We start from the raw sequence: 19,142 nt of genomic DNA on the forward strand, positions 1-19,142 counted from the left end.
CATGTGGGTAATTTGTACTGGTGATGTTAAGTGCTGGCAAAAACTTGCAAAGAATTTCTGTTTGAAAATTAGTTTTCAGGTCTGCAGGTATGCAAAGTACCCATGGGCCTAAAAGCTCCCTACAGAATTTGATATTTTGCGGTCATATTTAGGATTATTTTTTCCTTATGTGCATCACTGTGCATTTGTCCACATTAAATTTCATCTGCCATTTAGATGCCCAGTCCCCCAGTCACAGAAGATCCTTCTGCAGTTCCTCGCAGTCTGCTCATAGTTTCATTTTGAATAACTTTGTGTCATATGCAAATCTGATCACCTCACTTTGTACTCCCTTTTTGTAGCTCATTAACGAAAGCATTAAACACCGGTCCTGATACAGCAGAACGTTGCCTTTCTCCATTGGGAAAAGTGACCATTTAGTCCAACTCTGTTTCCTATCCTTCAACCAGTTATCAGTCTATGAGGTGGGAAGCTTCTTAAATATTTCTGGAAGTCCCTGAGGTCCATAAATCTTTTTTCATAGAACTTTCCCTTTCAAATCAGGATACAGCATGGCAGGAGCAACTGGGGGATCACTATTACCCCATTTGGATTACTGGAATCCCACAGATGGGTAAAATGTGTTGGGTGGGAGATAGAGGAAGGCCCAGTGTGTGTGTGGGGAGGTTATTTTGGCAGTGGGGGGAGGGGGGAATTGGTGACAGGGGTAGGAGGCCGAGCCAGAGGCCCAGGGCTGCATTAAAAAAAGAGAAAAACCTATCAAATTTTGAGTTTTTCTTTTGTCTTATTTTCTAATTACACAAAATGAAACATTTTTTGCTGCATTTTTTATGTTTGAAAATGAGTGCACATCTTTTCTGCATTACAGAACATGCTCCATTCCCTTTATTTCCCTCTGAAGAGTACTGGATAAGTACAAGTTCCTTTTTAGTACCAATATGGCACACTCCTTCCTCTTAATTTGAGCTATGTGCATACTTTTTGCCATAGAGGGTAATATTCAATGCCCTTTCCTTGAGTCAAGACACATTTGACCTGGAGAAATCAGAGCATTAAAAATTGTCAAACCTATGTGCGGGTAAAAATATAGGCATGGTTGAACATCACACAATTTTACCCATGGAGAGCAGGGTGGTGTTGGGGAAGGGGATGGGATTGAACAATGCGTTTAGTTTTGATTATATAAAACTACATATGTTTTATACCCAAAGATTTCTTGCAAAGGTCAAAGAAGCAATTGAAGTCAAAAGGATTTCTTTCAGAAAATGGAAAGCACATGCAAATGAGAAAAATAGAAAATAACGTAAGCACTGGCAAGCAAAATGTAAAATGTTAAGGCAGACAAAAAAAGAATTTGAAGAGGTTTTCATAGAGGCAAAAGATGCTAATAAAATCATTTTTAAGTTCATTCAAAGCAAGAAGCCTGTGAGACAGTCAGTTGGACTACTAGATGACCAAGTGGTAAAAGGGGCACTCAGGAAGGATGAGGTCATAACAGAAAAACTAAATGCATCCTTTGCGTCAGTGCTTACTGCAGAGGATGTTAGGGAGATACCCACACTAGAAATGTTATTTGATGGTGTTGATTCAGAGGAACTGAGACAAATCACTGTGAAAATGGAAGATATAATAGAGTAAATTGACAAATTAAAGAGTAACAAATCACCAGAAGCAAATGGCATTCACCCCAGAGTTCTGAAAAAAAAAATCAAATATGAAATTGAATACCTGTTTCTAATAATTTATAACCTATCATTAAAAATACAGTACCCAAAGTTTATAATGCCAAGTTTTAAAAAGGTTGTGGAGTGACTTGGGAAACTATAGACTGATTTCGGTGCCAGGGAAAATGATAGAGGCTATTCTTAAAACTAAAATTACTGTCCATATGGATAGATATAGCTTAATGGGGAGGAGACAACATTGATTTAGCAAATATAATTCTTGTCTTTTTAAGGTGATATAATGTATCTGACTTTTCAGAAGGCATTTGACAACATCCCACATGAGAGACTCCTTGGGAAATTAAAAAGTCATGGGATAGGAGGCAATAACATATTGTAAATTAGTAATGGTAACTGGTTAAAAGATAGGAAACAGAGTAAGACTAAATGGTCAGTTGTCCTAATAGAGAAAGGTTAATAGTGGAGTGCCCCAGGCATCTGTACAGGGGCCAATTCTGTTTAAAATATTCATAAATGAAATGAAAAAGGGAACAATGAGTGAGGTGATTAAATCTGCAGATGACAACATTTATTTATTTAAAATCTTTTTCTATACCATCGTTAAGTGGGTGCCATCACAACAGTTCACATTTTTTCAAAGTTGTTAAAACACAAGCAGACCTTACATGACTGGAGAACTGGGCATCTAAATGGCAGATGTAATATAACATGGCCAAATGCAAAGTGATGCATCAAGGGGAAAAGTAATCTTAACTATAGGTACACAGTGATGGGTTCTATATTAGGCATTGTGGTTTAATCAAAACAAACACTACATACTGCCAGCTTACAAAATCTTTTATTAGATAAAATATGGAATATTCCAGGAGATTATGAGATTACCAGTAAGGCAATTCAGAAGCAGTCTCAGATAGCATTGTTTCCACAATAGGTTAAATCCAATTTGCGTAAGTAAGCTAGGGTAGGATTCATCATTCCTCGTGGAATGATGAATCCCGTGAAAAAGGGGGCAGGGGGGGGTGGGCCTGCAAAGGCTGCATCCATTCGCACTGCTGTGGTGCAATGTCGCCAGCTGCACTGCGGCCGGCTCCAGCCTTTCACACAAATAGCGCCACCATAAAAGGTGGTGCTATTCGCCACGCTACTGCCAGCGAGAATGTTTCTCACATTATTGCTGGCAGCGGTGCTGCGGCTGACTCCTCCCCCTCCCCAATTCCTCCCCTCCCAGTCATTTACATGCTATCACATGCGAAAAGGCCCTTTTTGCGTGAGATAGGGGTTTATCACGTGCGATAAGGCCCTAACACATGTGATAAACCTTTAGAAAATAACCCCCTTAGTTTGTTATTTTTCATAACATTTTCCTAATTGGTTGACATTAACCCAACATCCTAGTACTATAATTTTATCTCTCATATATTATTAAGATGGGATTCTTCTAAGTCATGCGATTTCTTGTAAATTGAGCTTAGAAGGCAGGAATGAAACAGACTGAACTTGATATATTTTTTTACTTTTGGCCTACATTCTAGCTTTCAGCATACTTTGTCATGTCAGCAACCTTGAATTAGTTTTTACAAGTCTGATCAATGTGATTTGTACAGTGCAAAGATGACCAGCTTAATAAGAAAACTGTTTTAAAGCACCCTAATGTCACCACCCAGAAAAAGGATTTTGAAGTTATTGTGGATAAAGATTGAAATCCTCAGCTCAGTATGTGGCAGCGGTCAAAAAAGCAAATAGAATATTAAGAATGAACCTGAAAGGAACCCCACCAAGGATTATTTTTTTTTTAACGATAGGCAGGCTATAAATCTAACACGCACATAAAATAAATATCAAAATGTTTCTATTGGTCCATGGAGCAAACATTTATTTATTTATTTATTTTTAATTTTTATATACCGAAGTTCTTGTAGGGGCTACAAATCACTCCGGTTTACATAAAACAATGAACTGCCCAACAGAGAGCGGAGCTTTACATAGAACCGTAGAACATATGGAACAATATAACTGGATGACAATTTAACATAGTGATAAATAAATATTATAGTTTAACTGGTAATAAATAAAAATTATATTATTTAATATAAGCAGTATAACTCTTTAACGTAGAAATAAAGGCATATTAACAATGCCAAATATATATATAGAATAAAATGAATTTTTGAACTCAGATAGTTGTCCAGTTGCAGAGTCTTAAAAGTAGGACTTGGTACGGTGTCCATAATTAGGGGATACCTAATATTTAGGATGTCTGTCCGTCTAAGTAGAATTAAGCGTCTGGGAAGGCTTGTTGGAAAAGAAAGGTCTTCAGTCTTTTTTTGAATTCTTGATGACTAGGTTCTAGTCTTAGATCTGGGGGAAGCGTGTTCCACTGGTGGGGGCCTGCTGAAGATAGCGCTCGTTTGCTATCTTCAGCATCTTGAATATTGTGTGAGTTTTGGTCACTCTATCTCAAAAAAGATAGAGAGGAACTAGAAAAGGTGCAGAGAAGTGTGACCAAAATGATAAAGAACTAAACAGATTAGGGCTTTTCAGCTTGGAAAAATGTGACAGAAGGGAAATGATAGAGGTTTATAAAATGAGTAGGATGGAACAAGTTAATAGGGAATAGTTATAACTTAGCCTTTCAAATAATGCCAAGAATAGGGGAATCACCATTAAACAGGTAGCAGATTTAAATCAAATTGTTGAAAGTATTTTTTCAAGCAATGTACAATTAAGCTATGAAATTTGTTGATAGAGTTGACTAGGATAGCAAGGTTTAAAAGGAGTTTGGACAAGTTCTTGGAGGAAAACTTTATAAGCCAGGTAGACTTGGAAAAGCCACTACTTATTCTTTGGGGAGTGAGCAAAAGGGAAGGGATCTACTCTTTGGAATCTGTCGATACATGTGATCCAGATTGGCCACTGTCAGAGACAGGATGCTGGGCTTGATTAACCTTTGGTCTGACTCAACATAGCATATCATATCTTATCACATATATGTAGTTCCTTAGGAATGCTAGTCTAAAGCAGGGGTGGTGCTCATAAAAGCTCTGGGGTAGATTTTAAAAGGTGCGCGCGGGAGTAGATTTGTTCGCGCAACCCGGCGCAAACAAATCTACTCCCGATTTTATAACATGCGCGCGCGCTGCCGCGTGCATGTTATAAAATCCAGGGTTGGCGCGTGCAATGCTGCGCAAAATCGGCAGTCTGCGTGCGCCGAGCTGCGCAGCCATCCTCAGTTCTCTCCGAGGCCGCTCCTAAAACGGAGCGGCCTCGGAGGGAACTTTCCTTCCGGCCCCCCCTCACCCTCCCCTCCCTTATCTAACCCACCCCCAACCCTACCTAATTCCCCCCTACTTTTATTTTACAAGTTACGCCTGCCAGCCAGCTGCAGACACGCCATGTTCAGGTTCAGGGGCTGGTCTGGAGGCTGTGGCCACACCCCTGGAACGCCCCTGGGCCGGAACCACGCCCGCAGCCCTGCCCCTGGAACACCCCCGATGATGCACCAGCCACGACACGCCCCCCCCAGGAAAGCCCCGGGACTTAGGCTCGGCGCACGCAGGGGGTGGAAGAGGCAGCTTTTCGGGGGTTACGTGCGTATCCCTTTGAAAATCTGCCCCTCTTTGTCTTCTCAGACAATCAGATCTCCACTAGAGATGGAGTCACCAAAATGTTTTACTCAGGGGACATAGAGACATTGATAGTTAAACAAGACCCAACCTTCATACCTTGAAAGTTAAAATAAGCATTTTAAAACGTACACAATTTGTTATGTTTTGATTTCAAAAAGCAGCACTCAAGGCAAATTACAATATCAAAACAATGTGATTAAGCATAATTACCAAAGGACACAGTCGTAGCATAAAATAAAATTAAAGGTTCAAAATGGAGTAAACGGGTACATCCCAATATGAATTAACTGAGACTGGGATGGACCTAAATCTGTAACCATGTCAGAATCATTTAGCCACAGGAAATAACTACAATGATCAGTTACTAAGTTATATTCACCAAAAAGAATTACAATAAAATTTAGCCCTCAATATACCTGTAAAACAGCAAGACTAATCAAACAAAGCAGCTTGCAAGTCCAACCATGCTTTTGTTTTCCTTCTGAAGACTAAATCTTGTAAAGCAAGCGAAAGCCAAGGCAGTTCTGTCGGGATCAAGGCGACATGATCACAATAGCTTGCACTAGTGAGCAAATGAGCCACAGCATTTTAACCAATTGTAGTCTTTACAGACTTATGTGGCAGACAACTGAAAAGAGTTATAGAAATACTAATGAGCCATGATAAATGCATGACTGAACCAATAAGGAGCCAAGAAATTCCTATGTGCTCTATGACAAAACTACTGATGCTAGAAGAATTAAACATTTATCACTATTTTTATGTTTTAATAAATTTTAGATAGGATATAGTGTGTTAATGCTGCCAATTGTTGCAACCACACTTTCATATAATCATATACCACTTTAGTCCATATATGGGTTCTCTCTCATGAAGTGCTGCTATATTTATTTTAAACATGTACATGTCATACTTCAATCCACAGCTCAATGTAGTTTACAAGGTAAAAAAGATTCATAATATAATACAGTTGTAAAAATAGACAAGTACATAAACAATCATTTCATTCTACCTGATGTAATAAAATATAGCCTGACAGATTAAAGTGCTTTGGTTATTTAATCACATATTAAAATACTTATTGCTTTCAATACCAAATCGCATCATCAAATTAAATACCATGGCATCATTTTTCTATCAATGCATATATCTGCTTGACTTCATAAATTATAATTATTATGCCGGATTATTGAAGTCTAATTTCATTGTTAAACTTGCTATAGATTCCACTGATGTAACATCCAACACACTGGATATTACATCAACACTAATCGGACAATGACCAGCGTTTTGGGTGCTTTTGCCTGTTTTGGGGATAATTTTCAAACTCACAGGCCAATTGGACACACGTTTTGGACACGCTAGCTTTACCCCTTATTCAGTAAGGGGTAATAGCGCGTCCAAAATGCACGTCCAACCACTCCGAACCTAATAGCGCCCGCAACATGTAAATGCATGTTGATGACCCTATTAGGTATTCCCGCGCAATTCAGAAAGCAAAATGTGCAGCCAAGCCGCACATTTTGCTTTCAGAAATTAGCGCCTACCCAAAGGTAGGCGCTAATTTCTGCCGGCACCGGGCAAGTGCACAGAAGAGCAGTAAAAACTGCTTTTCTGTGTACCCTCTGACTTAATATCATGGTGAAATTAAGTCAGAGGTCCCGAAAGTTAAAAAAAAAAAAAAAATTTGAAATAGGCCCGCGGCTCATGGGTTGAAAACCAGACGCCCAATTTTGCCGGCATCCGGTTTCCGAACCCGTGTCTGTCAGCGGGCTCGAGAACCAATGCAGGCAAAATTGAGCATCGGCTGTCAAACCCACTGACAGCAACCGCTCCTGCCGAAAAGAGGCGCTAGGGACGCATTAGTGTCCCTAGCGCCTCTTTTCACCGCCGAGCCTAATTTAAATAAATAAATGTATTTACTGAATCGCGCGTACAGGAGAGTGTCCTGTGCGCACGCCGGGAGAGCGGCGCTCGCGTGCTCGCCCGCTCTCCCGTGATTTTACTGTATCGGCCCGTTAATTAGGTGTGCTGTTATAAAAGCACTGACACTAACTCAGCCACCAATCCATCTTATGTGTTCACATCAAACATTTGCTATGGTGTTATTGATAATTGGATTAATATAAGTGTTTATATATGTTGACAGGATGCCAAGTTATAGAAACATCAATATTGACTCAGTTATTAAACCATCAATTTTCACAGGCTTTAATATTTGAGCTTTCAATGGAAATTGTTTGAAGTGCTGTGAAAAGTGGAATATAAATCAAAATAAAAATAAATAAATACATTGTTTGGCACTTCATCTCTGGAATTTAGATCGCCAATGAGAATGAATGCCACTGCTCTGCTTCAACTGGCTGAACACCTGTAAAGATGAAATCTTCTTAATAAAATGCTGAACACTCAAGTCTCAAAGACCCACATGGGAGCTACATGCTTGATTTAAAGATCCAGCATTTTTTCACATGATATAAGCCAGTAGTCAAAATAAACTGTAACCAGGACTTCATTCAATACTATAAACAGCATCTGTTGAAACTCACAAATGTTTTGCTATACAGTGGGATACCAAAAGAGCTTCTAGCCAACAATTTCACAGATAACTGTGATGTTCAATTAAACACACACATAAGGACCTTTTTGCTTTTCCTGTGTATATAACTGATAAGGGCATACAGTCATATAATATACCCATCTCGGATGACAATCTCTATGAAATTCAAATTAAATGGTTACTGTCCTGTGGTCATACCAAACATTGCCCACAAACAAAATATATCATTTCTTGCAAAGAAATGTCACTTGTAATTTGGTTTATAGTCCTATGCAAAATTTGAGTGTACCAGCATTTTATGAAGTCATCTACCCCCTGGTTGCAGTGATCGGCAGCACTTATATGATACAGACTACATCCTATTTAAAATTTGTTAAAATAGTAATGCGTTTAATTCTTACTACCATTAGTAGTTTTGTTGTAAACATAGAAATAACAGTAGCAAAAACAGATCTCTCAAAGAATGAATATGCCCAACTTAACCTTCAGCTCCACCCCTACCTGTCTCCACAGTGGGGAACAGATGCTTCAAGCAGCATGCAAGAAGCAGCAGGCACGGTGGAGCTATAAAGGGAACAGAGCAATGGTTTTCTGCTAGGATGTGCCCATTCCATCTTCAATCCCTACCCTTTTGTATGGACAGGAAGCATGTGGAGAGAAACAGGAGGGGAGGGAGTAGAGCAGACACAGATCAGCCTGCCACCTGTCTATGATCCCAAGACTTGGAACTCAGCTGATGGCAGATTGGGGAAGGAAGAAGCTGTGAATTATTTTTATAGGGCCAGGAAGAGAATGCTGGGGCCATAGAAGGATGAAGGGGAAATATGCTGGGCTCAGACTTGGAAGGGAGAAAGAGGATGAGGGAGAGTGTGAATTGGGGGGGGGGGGGGGAGGGAAGTAGGTGGGTGGAAGAGAGAAAGTACATATTCTACCCCCACCCCAACTCTAATCAATAGCAATCAGAGTGACCACAACTTAAAACATTACCAGGTCTGCTGATTCCATCTCCGGTGCCAGCCCACAGCTTGAGGAATGTCAGCGGAGATCCAGCCCAGCCAGCAATAAAATGAAGCAAGTCTGGGACTTGTGAGCAGGCATGTGCACAGAGGCCCTGAAGCAATCCTTCTCACCCTTGCATGGGTTTCCTTCACAATAGGAAGTCCTGGTGGAAGGGGCAGGGCCGCTGCGGGGGCCTGTGATGAAACACCTGCTCACGGAGCCCATACTAACTTCTTGCCATTGCTGCCACGGATCGGGCAGAGGGGATGAAATGAGGTGTGTGCGCATAAGGGAAGGACCTGGGTAGGGTCACCTAGCGGATTCCCCACCACCACCATCATTCTCCAGTGCCTATAAGTGCCAGTCCAAGACCCTGAGCATTCTTATGGATACCCAAGACCCTGAGCATTCTGCTTGCTTTCCCCGGTATAGACAAATGTATCATATTGACATCTTATAGAGCAATTGCTCGAGAGTAGCACATTCTCCTTAGTGATGTTAGGGAGGAGGGGCTATAGATAGGGGCCTTCATTTTCAGTTTTTTTTTTATTTTTCTTGATAATTGGTCAGTGTTTGTTATAACAAACAAAAATAGGAGAAGGTCAGTGGGAAAAAGATGATTTGTTTTTTTCCATTGATTTCATCCTAATTTTGGCTATAGAATTCCGTAGCCATCTCATAATAAATAGTTTGGATGCAGATAATCCCCCTTCTTGCAGTCAACAAAATCACTTTTATGCAAAATGGTTTGTTTCTCCCAACAAAAACTGGCATCCTTTTGACATCCAGAGAAAGCACTCGAGTTTTTTCTATTTTTGGGTTAGGGCATAATGTAGGCAAAACTAGCTTCTGCCACGAAATGCCACATAAAATTTAGAATAAAATTTAGCACAATTGTTAAAATGACTATCCTGGAAAAATCTGGACAGGTAAAATTCAAAACAGTACCTTTAACTCACATTCTTTTCTTCTGAAATTAAAAAAAATCACAACAAAAGAACAGTTCTTATGGTGAGAAAGTACTAGTCCGATGCTGTAGTTACATTTTCAAAACATGGCACTGTTTGCATGTCCAAGACGGAATGGGAAACTCAAATGGAACAGGCTTCATTTTGCTTGAAGCAAGTCCACGTACAGCGGAAATAACTACAATTGTTTTTTAAATAGTTGAACCCCTTTTTTGTGTCCTTTAACAGTTGAGATCCATTGGTAAACCTCTAGAAACTGATTGGCCTGAGGTTTTCATAGGATTTAGCCTTTGCATGAATGAGGAAATCTAGGTGATTGGCCTAAGCTAGCCTGGATCTGCGTGGTCCAGGTCTTAGAATTCCAACAGGAACGGCATTGGCTGGATGTGCAATCTGTGCATTTCTACAAAATGACAGGATGGGGGGGGTGGGGGGGGAGGGGAGCATGTGGCACCAGGACACTAATACTTCTCTTCCTCCCCCCCCCCCCCCAATCTTCTGAAGCTCATGGAGAACAGCAGGCAGATGAGGCTGTTGCTTTCTCTTCCTTACTTGAAAGTCTCACTGCTCTGGAGAAACAAACACCACAAAGAAGGGAGCAGAAAAGGTGGAAGAGGAGAGATGAAAAGCAGAAATATGAGAAGTACAAAGGGTAAAGGATAATCAACAAAGAGGAGGAGAGGAAGGTATGCAGTAGAGAGGAGGAAAGAAGAGGGAGAGTTTAAATAAGATGAATTTAGGGAAGAGGAACAAGGAGGGCGAATGGGAGGAGGGAAACAGCAGCAGAGGGGTGAGTGAACAGAGGGCCACAGTAGCAGGAACTGTACATCAGAAGAGGAGCTGGCTTCTGGAGTGGAGACTTGGAGTCTTTGCATCAGCTGTTAGAGGATGGACTGAGGGGGAAAGGAAGACTGGATCAGTGGAGGGATGGGCAGAAGGGAGTGGTCAGCATGCACCCTCCCCGTGCACAGGCTTCCTCTTCATTAGGGAAGCTAGAGCAGAGGGCAGGACCACTGTGGAGTCTCAGTATGTTCTATCTTACAGGGTCCATGCTCTGTGACTTCTGCCACCAGTCACAGCTACTTCCCCAACTTCTGGTTCTCCATATTGCCTAGCAGTTTCATGGCAGAAAAATACTAAAAGAGGTTTGTATCTTAAGTGATTCAGACTCCAGCTGTAGAAAAGTCTTAGCTTTGTCTCACAATGAGATGTCCCAATGACGTATATTTGCAATCCTGAATTTTGCAGAACTTCCAAAGGAAAACATGCTTCCTTCTTCCCAAGAAACTTCTCTGCTCAGTCAATCTGCCTTCCCTGATATATAAATTGATGAAATACAGGATGCAAATTTTTTTTTCTGCACCCAAATGATAATTTTAGGGACAACTTTCACTTGCCTGTGTTGCTGCAAGATTTTCAGGTACTTTTCTGCTGTGGACCAAAGGGAAACTTGAAAATTAGCTACAAATTGCACAAGTACAAACCTACCCATGGACCTTGCACCAGCAGTATCTGTGGGGCAAATATCAGGTATTTTGCCTCTGCTAGTGGGCAGTGTCTGTGTACAGCGGTCTGGCTGCTATATTAGTGTTCAAGGGCCCAGTGGAATATTTCATTGTTGTCCTTTTATAGGTAAAGTCAATGCTGCTATAGTACAGCAAGGTCGCTACAGAGTGTTATTTTTGCAGAATTTTGTGTTTCATCAAATTATCTGGCAGTGGAATGTGTTGCTATTACAGGTCACACCAGAATTTGTGTATTTTTTTTTTTTATGGTGAGATGAAAGGGGAAACATCCTATGTTTTGGAAGAATTTCTGTGGATGTGGAGTGTGTTACAGAACCGGAGGTGCAGGATTTATATTGAGATTCTGTCCCTTCCCAGGGTAGATTACGGATATCTAATAGACGAATTGGTTGAATGATGCTATCAAGTTTAATGGTAGTCTTACTGGGTGCTTTAAATTAGTTTGGGGTTTTTTTTTAATTACATAGAATGTCCTTTGGATTTTTTTCGTAATTGTATCTTTTATAGCCAGTCCAAAGGCAGGAAGTTATGCTGTGTGGAAGTGTCACTTTGGCTTCCCCTCCCTGCTCCTGCCACCTCCCCTGTACGTCGATCTAGAGCTGTTACTGCCTGGCTCATTTGCTTGGGACAGCAGAGGGACCTAGGAAGGCACCACCTGGGCTTGGAGCAGCCCAGCTGGGTAGGTCCTGGCTCCAGCTTATTGGCTGTGCTTGGAAGGCCCGTTTTTTTTTTGTTTTTTTTATAAATGTCTATTAGATTTTAACAAATAAAAGAACAAACTGTGCAATAACAGACCATAATAGCAGGGATCAACCCTAACTTCCCATCCCCACTCATCCTCCCATAGCTCCAGGAGCTGCTAAAAGTAATAGAGAGGTCATACTGATTCGGTCCATAAACCGAAATCAGAATGGTATGCTTACCGGAAAGAAGCCCCTCCACAATAATATAGCATCCTCTAGGGTCCACTATGGACTGCTGCCATTGAAAGGAAGCTGACTTATGTATTAAAATGGCAACACCTCGATTGTGAGATTTGATTAAACCCCATCTTGTTTAATTTGAGATGTGCCTTAGCAGTCATGTGGGTCTCCTGCAAAAAAAGCAACAGATCCTTTAAGCCTATTTAAATTGGAGCACTTTTAACCCTCTACACAGGGGTGCCCAGCCCCACTAATAAAGGGCAAGCCCAATATGAAAAGATACCAGAAAGAGTAGTACATGCTGCACTGCAATAATATATAACTTGTTTATAATCATAGCATAGGTCTTCAAGATCATGATCACCTCCCCCTACCAAAACTACATGTGAGAAGGACTGTGGCTCCTGGAACCCAATGCACACAACAGCCTGAAGCCCCTCCCCCCCCTCCCTATCCACCCAGCTGTTTGAGGAAACATACATCAGAGAGTTGAAGACACCATTGATGCACACAGGTACCTCCCCCTTCTCCACCCCTCTAGCATAAGAACACTTGTATATATGTCTGTCAAGAAAGAAAGTTGCCATTGAGATGCACATATGTAGTTCAGAAAGAAAATTACAACAGCAACAAATCGAATTAAGACTGATGAACCGCTAAGAACATGGGATTGCAGATAAACAGCTCGATAGCAGGTCCCATCATACAATAAACTCAGAGGCGATAGTCAAAACCTCTCCAAAGGGCCGCAGAAGAATTATCAGGGGCCAAAATTTTGGATGAAAATCCAGAAGACGGCCACTAATGTGTGCAAGCTATGCAGCCACGAATGATCCACCTATGAATAAGAATTCACAGCAATCTCAAAGTCCAAACCATCAAAATCAGCCCAGCAGTCCAGATGAAAAAAAAAGAAAAGAAAATGAGAACCAGAGCAAAAAATGGCATTGCACGAAGTACTGAGCTCTTAACATTTTTGCAGCTGACTGAGATAATATAACGTACTTGTACACCAGTCACAGATAAGGTCTCTAGTTGAGTAAGCTCTGAGAAAATCCTCCGCCGTCTTGGGCAAGACAAAAAACCGGATACCATCCTTAGCCCAGATCTTTAGACGAGCCGGGATTAATAGTCAAAAACAAAGCTGCTGGTTCATCAGGTCCAAGCAGATCAGCGTAAAAGCTCTCTGCAGCGAAGATACCTTGGGGGAAAAAACTTGAAAAATCAACAAACATTGCCCTTCATAGCTCGTCTCGCTTCCTGTGATATGCTTGCATAAGGAACCCTTTATGGGCATAGTTGAGAAGTTTCGCCACTACTACCTGCCTCAGCTACACACATGCGGTGCACGCGTTCCACTTTGAGGCAGCCTACCAAGGCCAGCAAGCCTAATTCCAAAGGTAACCAGTTCTCAAGTAGGTCCTGCTGCTTGGCATCCGAGATCTATTCCGAAACCACCACACATCAGAGGTTAGACCTCTGAGATCGATTTTCCAAGTCCTGGGTGGCCACTAACTTTTCCAGCAAGGCAATTTTAATTTGGAGGGCTGGGTTATCATCCTCCACCATGCTTACCCAGCCCTCCACTGTATCCATGTATGATTTATAATCAGATAGCGAGGCTTTAACCTCTGCCATCTGAGCTGATAGCTCATGGAAGCGAGAGTTCAATGCAACAACAACCACTGAAGTCAGGGTCACCAAAGTGAAGTCACTCAAAGCGCTAGCAGGAATTGGGTCTGGCACGCCGGCCATTTTACCTTCGGGCACGCACGGCTTCTCCTCCTTTCTGGCGAGCTATGTCATCCTGCAGTTGGGCTTCACTTGCAATTCTGGGTTCCCCAAGTTAAGTGAGAGGAGGGCACAAAAAAGGGAGAGAAGGGCTCTGATATCCCGATGTTATGGGATACACAGGGGGAAGGTACCCGGAGCTCACTGCGGAATGTCCTCCCCACTCAATGCATCACATGATCTCCCTTTTTTGGTTTTTTTTTTATTTAAATATATATTTCAGTTCAGCAAATGAAGTGAACCAAAAAAACCCAACCCATTAAAACTGAAAAACATTTTCAAAATCCTCTGAACCAAAAACAAAATATTTTGGTCCACAGATGCCTACTAGATACTTTCTGTTATGTATTATTCCCAGTGTCTCCTTTATTAAGGCTTCCATCTTTCCCACAGGCAGCAGTATGATCCTCTGAGCTGTGAAAAAAAGGCCTCCCTTGTAACATAAGGCCAGAGTTAGGGATATCACTTTCTTTTTTCACTGGAAGACCCAGTCATGCTCTAGTAACAGATGAACTACTTGGTCTCTGGTCACCAGAGCTTTCTGGAATGAAGATTGTCAACATAAGGAGAAACAAAACCTTGCAGAAGACTGCTATGAGCTCCTGAAAACTAGAGCAGCTTTGTACACGTGTCCTAATTAATAGATCTTTTAACATAGAAGATGACAGCATATTTTTTGGGAGGTTCATTGCTTCCTATCTTTGTAGCAAAACAGTAGCTCTCTGCTGCTGCACTAGTAATAATACCATGGTTTGTTTGTTTTTTGGGGGGGGGGGGGGGTAGGAGAGGTAGGATTATGGATGAAAATCTGACAAACCCAATATCCACAGAAACAAGAGGGGGTTTAAATCCGAGTTTCTCCAATTTTTATCTGAACATCTCTGAAATTGTTGAGCTCCCTTCACCCCCAAAATATTTGCTTACACCCACCCCTCAAAATCCTTTGTTGCTTCAGCTTGCCAGGTTTCTCTGGTGGGTAAGTCAGGTCAGACTACTATGTTAAGTGTAAGATAGTGGTTGTTAACAAGAAACAGGAGCCTCCCAAGTCTACCACGAGATCACTGGGAAGAGGGAGCCTGTAAATATTTTTCTTCTTACTTTCCTTCCTTTGCATATTGCATGTGTTAACACTTCTGTTGTCTGGGGAAAGTCTGTGAAATCTCAGATACGCTTTCTGAGTAGTGACAGCTCTGTAACACTGAATCATAAAACCTTTTTAAAAAAAAAATGTATAAATTTAAAATGTTTTTATGAGTGTTGGGAAGTGACTTCAATTAAAGTTCCCTGGTACACAGAGGTTAGTGCAAAGTGTCTTTTTTTCTGTCTCAGGAATAAACAGCGGAATTTATTACATGCTTAAATTGCTACGTCAAAGCATGGTACAGAAATATATCTAAATTACAGCAAAGTCCAAAATTATCATCAGCTACATTCACGTACAGCATGAAATGAATATTTAATATAGATTAGTTAAAAATATCAAAATAAAAACAATGATGTTATGCAAAAATAACAAACATCTAGGGCAATGATTTCCAATCTGTGGTCCATTTTCTGCATGTTAAAACCAGTATTATCAGGGCATATATAAAAACCTCAAGATTTCACATTGTGCCAGTGAGTTTCAACTGGTATTAAAAGAAGGGAATGGGGGGGGGGGGGGGGGTGTGACATCACTGGCGAAGATGATGGCTTAACCTTGGTGCTCCCCTCACCATCCAGCTAATCTAAGTGCATCATTGCCTCTAACTACAGATATTAGGTGTATGTGTGACACCAACAAGACATTGGAACATCAGCATGGCGACTAAGTGAAAAAATTTTGATTTTAGTCACTTTTCTTTCCAAAAAGAAGGGGCCTCTAGAGTGGAGGAAGATGGCGAGAGCCCGCAACTCAAAGAAAATGGCGACAACAAAACAGGCCCCGAGGAGGAATCTATGACTCAAGATAACAACCTTCCGACTTGGGTAGAGTTTCAGGAATGGTTTCCAGGATTAAGGAAAGACATTAATTCGCACTGCCAGGAAATGCTTAAAAGAATGGAGGTAATAAGAGAGAATATTGCATCATTAGGCCACAGAGTAGATGACCTAGAGACATGCCTCAATCAGCAGATTGAAATAGCCAAATGTGTAAAAGAAACGTGCACCGAGCTACAAGATGACAACATGATCATAAAAGAAAAGCTAGCAGACCTTGAAAATAGAGCGAGAAGAAGCAACCTCAGATTTCGAGGATTTAATGAAACACCGGAGAACCAAAACTACAATGACTTGGTCTTACGTTTTTGTAAATACATACTCCCCTGCTCCAAGGAAATTTCTGACTCAGAGGTACCTGACATTAATCTTGATAGAGCTTATCGTGCTTTAAGGGCTCCTATGCCAAATCGCAGCAGGGATGTGGTGGTCTGCTTCCAGAATTATAGCATTAGAGAGAGAGTAGGGCAAGCTGCAAATAGACAAGCCACATGGCAATGGGAGGACCAAGACATTTCAGTTTTTACAGATCTCTCCCAAGCCACACTACAAAACCGCCAAGAGCTGAAAGAAGTAACCACTTTAAGAAAAGACAATATTAAATATAGATGGTTGCATCCATTTGGTCTCCCCTTCCCGCTACAAGGCTCAACACACAAGATACGCACCTCAGAGGAAGTTATCTCCATCTTAGCCTCTCATGGGTTCACCTCTTCGTCACATCCATCAAAGATTACAAAATCAAATAGCACAAAATCTGCTTTTCCTACTTGGCAGAGAGTCGGGAAACGAAATAGTAGACTTCGTCGCCATTCGGGAGGCTCCATGCTCAATAAAGAGACAACCTGACTGTCACTGCAGTTTTTGTCTGACAACTACAAAATCAGGTTTTTTTCCAGTTAAAGGTTAAGCCTTATGATGCTAACAGGTTTTTTTTTTTGTTTTATTACTGTTCCTGTGTCTCTCTGATATATACTTTCTATAGACAAAATTAGCAAATTACACATTAGCATCTCATAAATTAAGTTGTATTTCATGGCTGGATGGTGATCAGACACTATCACGCTGCTGACAATAGTACCCCTTATTGTGGATAGTGGAAAAGACCTGTCAGGTGTTTATCGCAGGTCAGTTATTTACCTTGGGAAGGGATGTAATATATATAGAGGAAGCTGCCCTCCTTTCTTTTTTTAATAACTATATATATATTGATATTACCAGGAAAAGAAACATTATGAATCCATGCTTAAAATGGCTGATATACTGGGGTTTGAGAGGTCGCTCTCTCTTTTTTCTCTGGATACCTGGGGAGTCTTACTATGTTCCTTCTCCCTTTGTGAGTTTGATCTAGACCTATAGGCTCCTACTACTTAATACTAACTTTTAAATAAGATGCCTCCTTGTAGAATACTCTATCAATGTGAAAGGTCTTAACTCCCCCTCTATAAAAGAAAGATTTTGTTCCAGGAGCTGGAATTATTAAAAACTGATATTTTTTTGTCCAAGAAACTCAGTTAGAAGATACAAATATCTCCTCAGCTCTAAGAAACTTTCAGAAATATTTTTCTCTCTCCATGTAGTAAAGCCTCCAAATGTACTGGGGTATGCATAATGATTTCCAAAAACTTTATTTGTGAGTGTACACATAGAATTGAGGATCCCACAGGTAGATACCTAATACAACATATTGTAGTAAATAGTATCAACTACACATTAGCTAATATCTACGCTCCAAACAAAGACCAAGGAAAGTTTTATATACAACTAGACAAGATATTGCTTACCTTCACGACTGGTAATCTAATCGTGGGTGGTGACTTTAATGTAACTATCTCATCCAATTTGGACACCTCTAAAGTGTTCTCCTCGATTGTGAAAACAAATCTTAACGCTGTTCATGAATGGATGGAGGATCTCCATCTTATTGATATTTGGAAGAGACGTTTTCCAACCTCTACAGTGTATACGTAGTTACGTACTATTCTGCACCTCATAATGTCTACTCCAGGTTGGATTATCTTTTGGTTGATAAGACAATTATACACAATATATGAACAGCTGACATGGGGTAATTAATTGGTCAGACCATGCCCCTGGTGTGGATAGATATAATATTAGATCATTATGACCTGGGCATAAGATTTTGGAGTCTCAACGAGTCCCTACTACAAGACCCTGATTACAACAACTCTGTTGCTAAGGTCATTCCAAATTTCTTTCTAGATAATGAAAATTCAGTTATATCACCAGTAACTGTATGTGATTGCTTCAAGGCCTTTATCAGAGGCACCTTCATTTTCAGGAGCACATTTCTTAAGCACCAAAGAGAGGAGGCATGCTCAAAGCTTCTCCAATCCATCGAATTCTTATCCCAGAAACATCAAAATGAACACAGCTAGGGATACTTTATCCCTTCTCTCTAAAGCTAGAGAGGGCCTAAAATCATTGGAATCTTCTAGGATGGCTCACCACCTCGACCTAACAAAACAGGAATATTTTGAAGGATGCGACAAAGCGGGCAAATTGCTTGCTCATAAATTGAAAAAGATAACTGTCCACAACTATATTCTAAAAATTAAAGATAATAAGGGTAACATACTATCTACCAACTCAGATATTAGACAACACTTTCTTCAGTTCTATAAGATCTTTATAGCACAGATACTTCTATCAATTTAGATACCATCAAGGAGTACCTAGATAATATCTCCCTTCCTTACCTAACTGATGTGATGTGGGATACTCTTGACAAGGAAATTACTAGTCCTGAAATCTTACTAGCCATCAAAAATCTTAAAACTGGAAAAGCACCGGGCCCAGATGGACTTTCAGCTAAATTTTATAAACAATTTGCACCCTATCTTGCAGAAACTTTTCAATTATTTACAAACAGGAGGCTCTTTGCTCCCTAATTCTAATTTGGCTGGAATTACCATCATCCCCAAGCCAGGATGAGATCCCACACTCTGATTCTTACCGACCTATATCCTTAATTAATCTAGACTTAAAGCTACTAGCCAAAATACTATCTAATCGGCTCAATAGTTTCATAAGCCAGATTATCTTTTCAGACCAAGATGGCTT

The sequence above is a fragment of the Rhinatrema bivittatum genome, chromosome 4, assembly GCF_901001135.1.
Source record: "Rhinatrema bivittatum chromosome 4, aRhiBiv1.1, whole genome shotgun sequence".
NCBI classification, from domain to species: Eukaryota; Metazoa; Chordata; class Amphibia; order Gymnophiona; family Rhinatrematidae; genus Rhinatrema; species Rhinatrema bivittatum.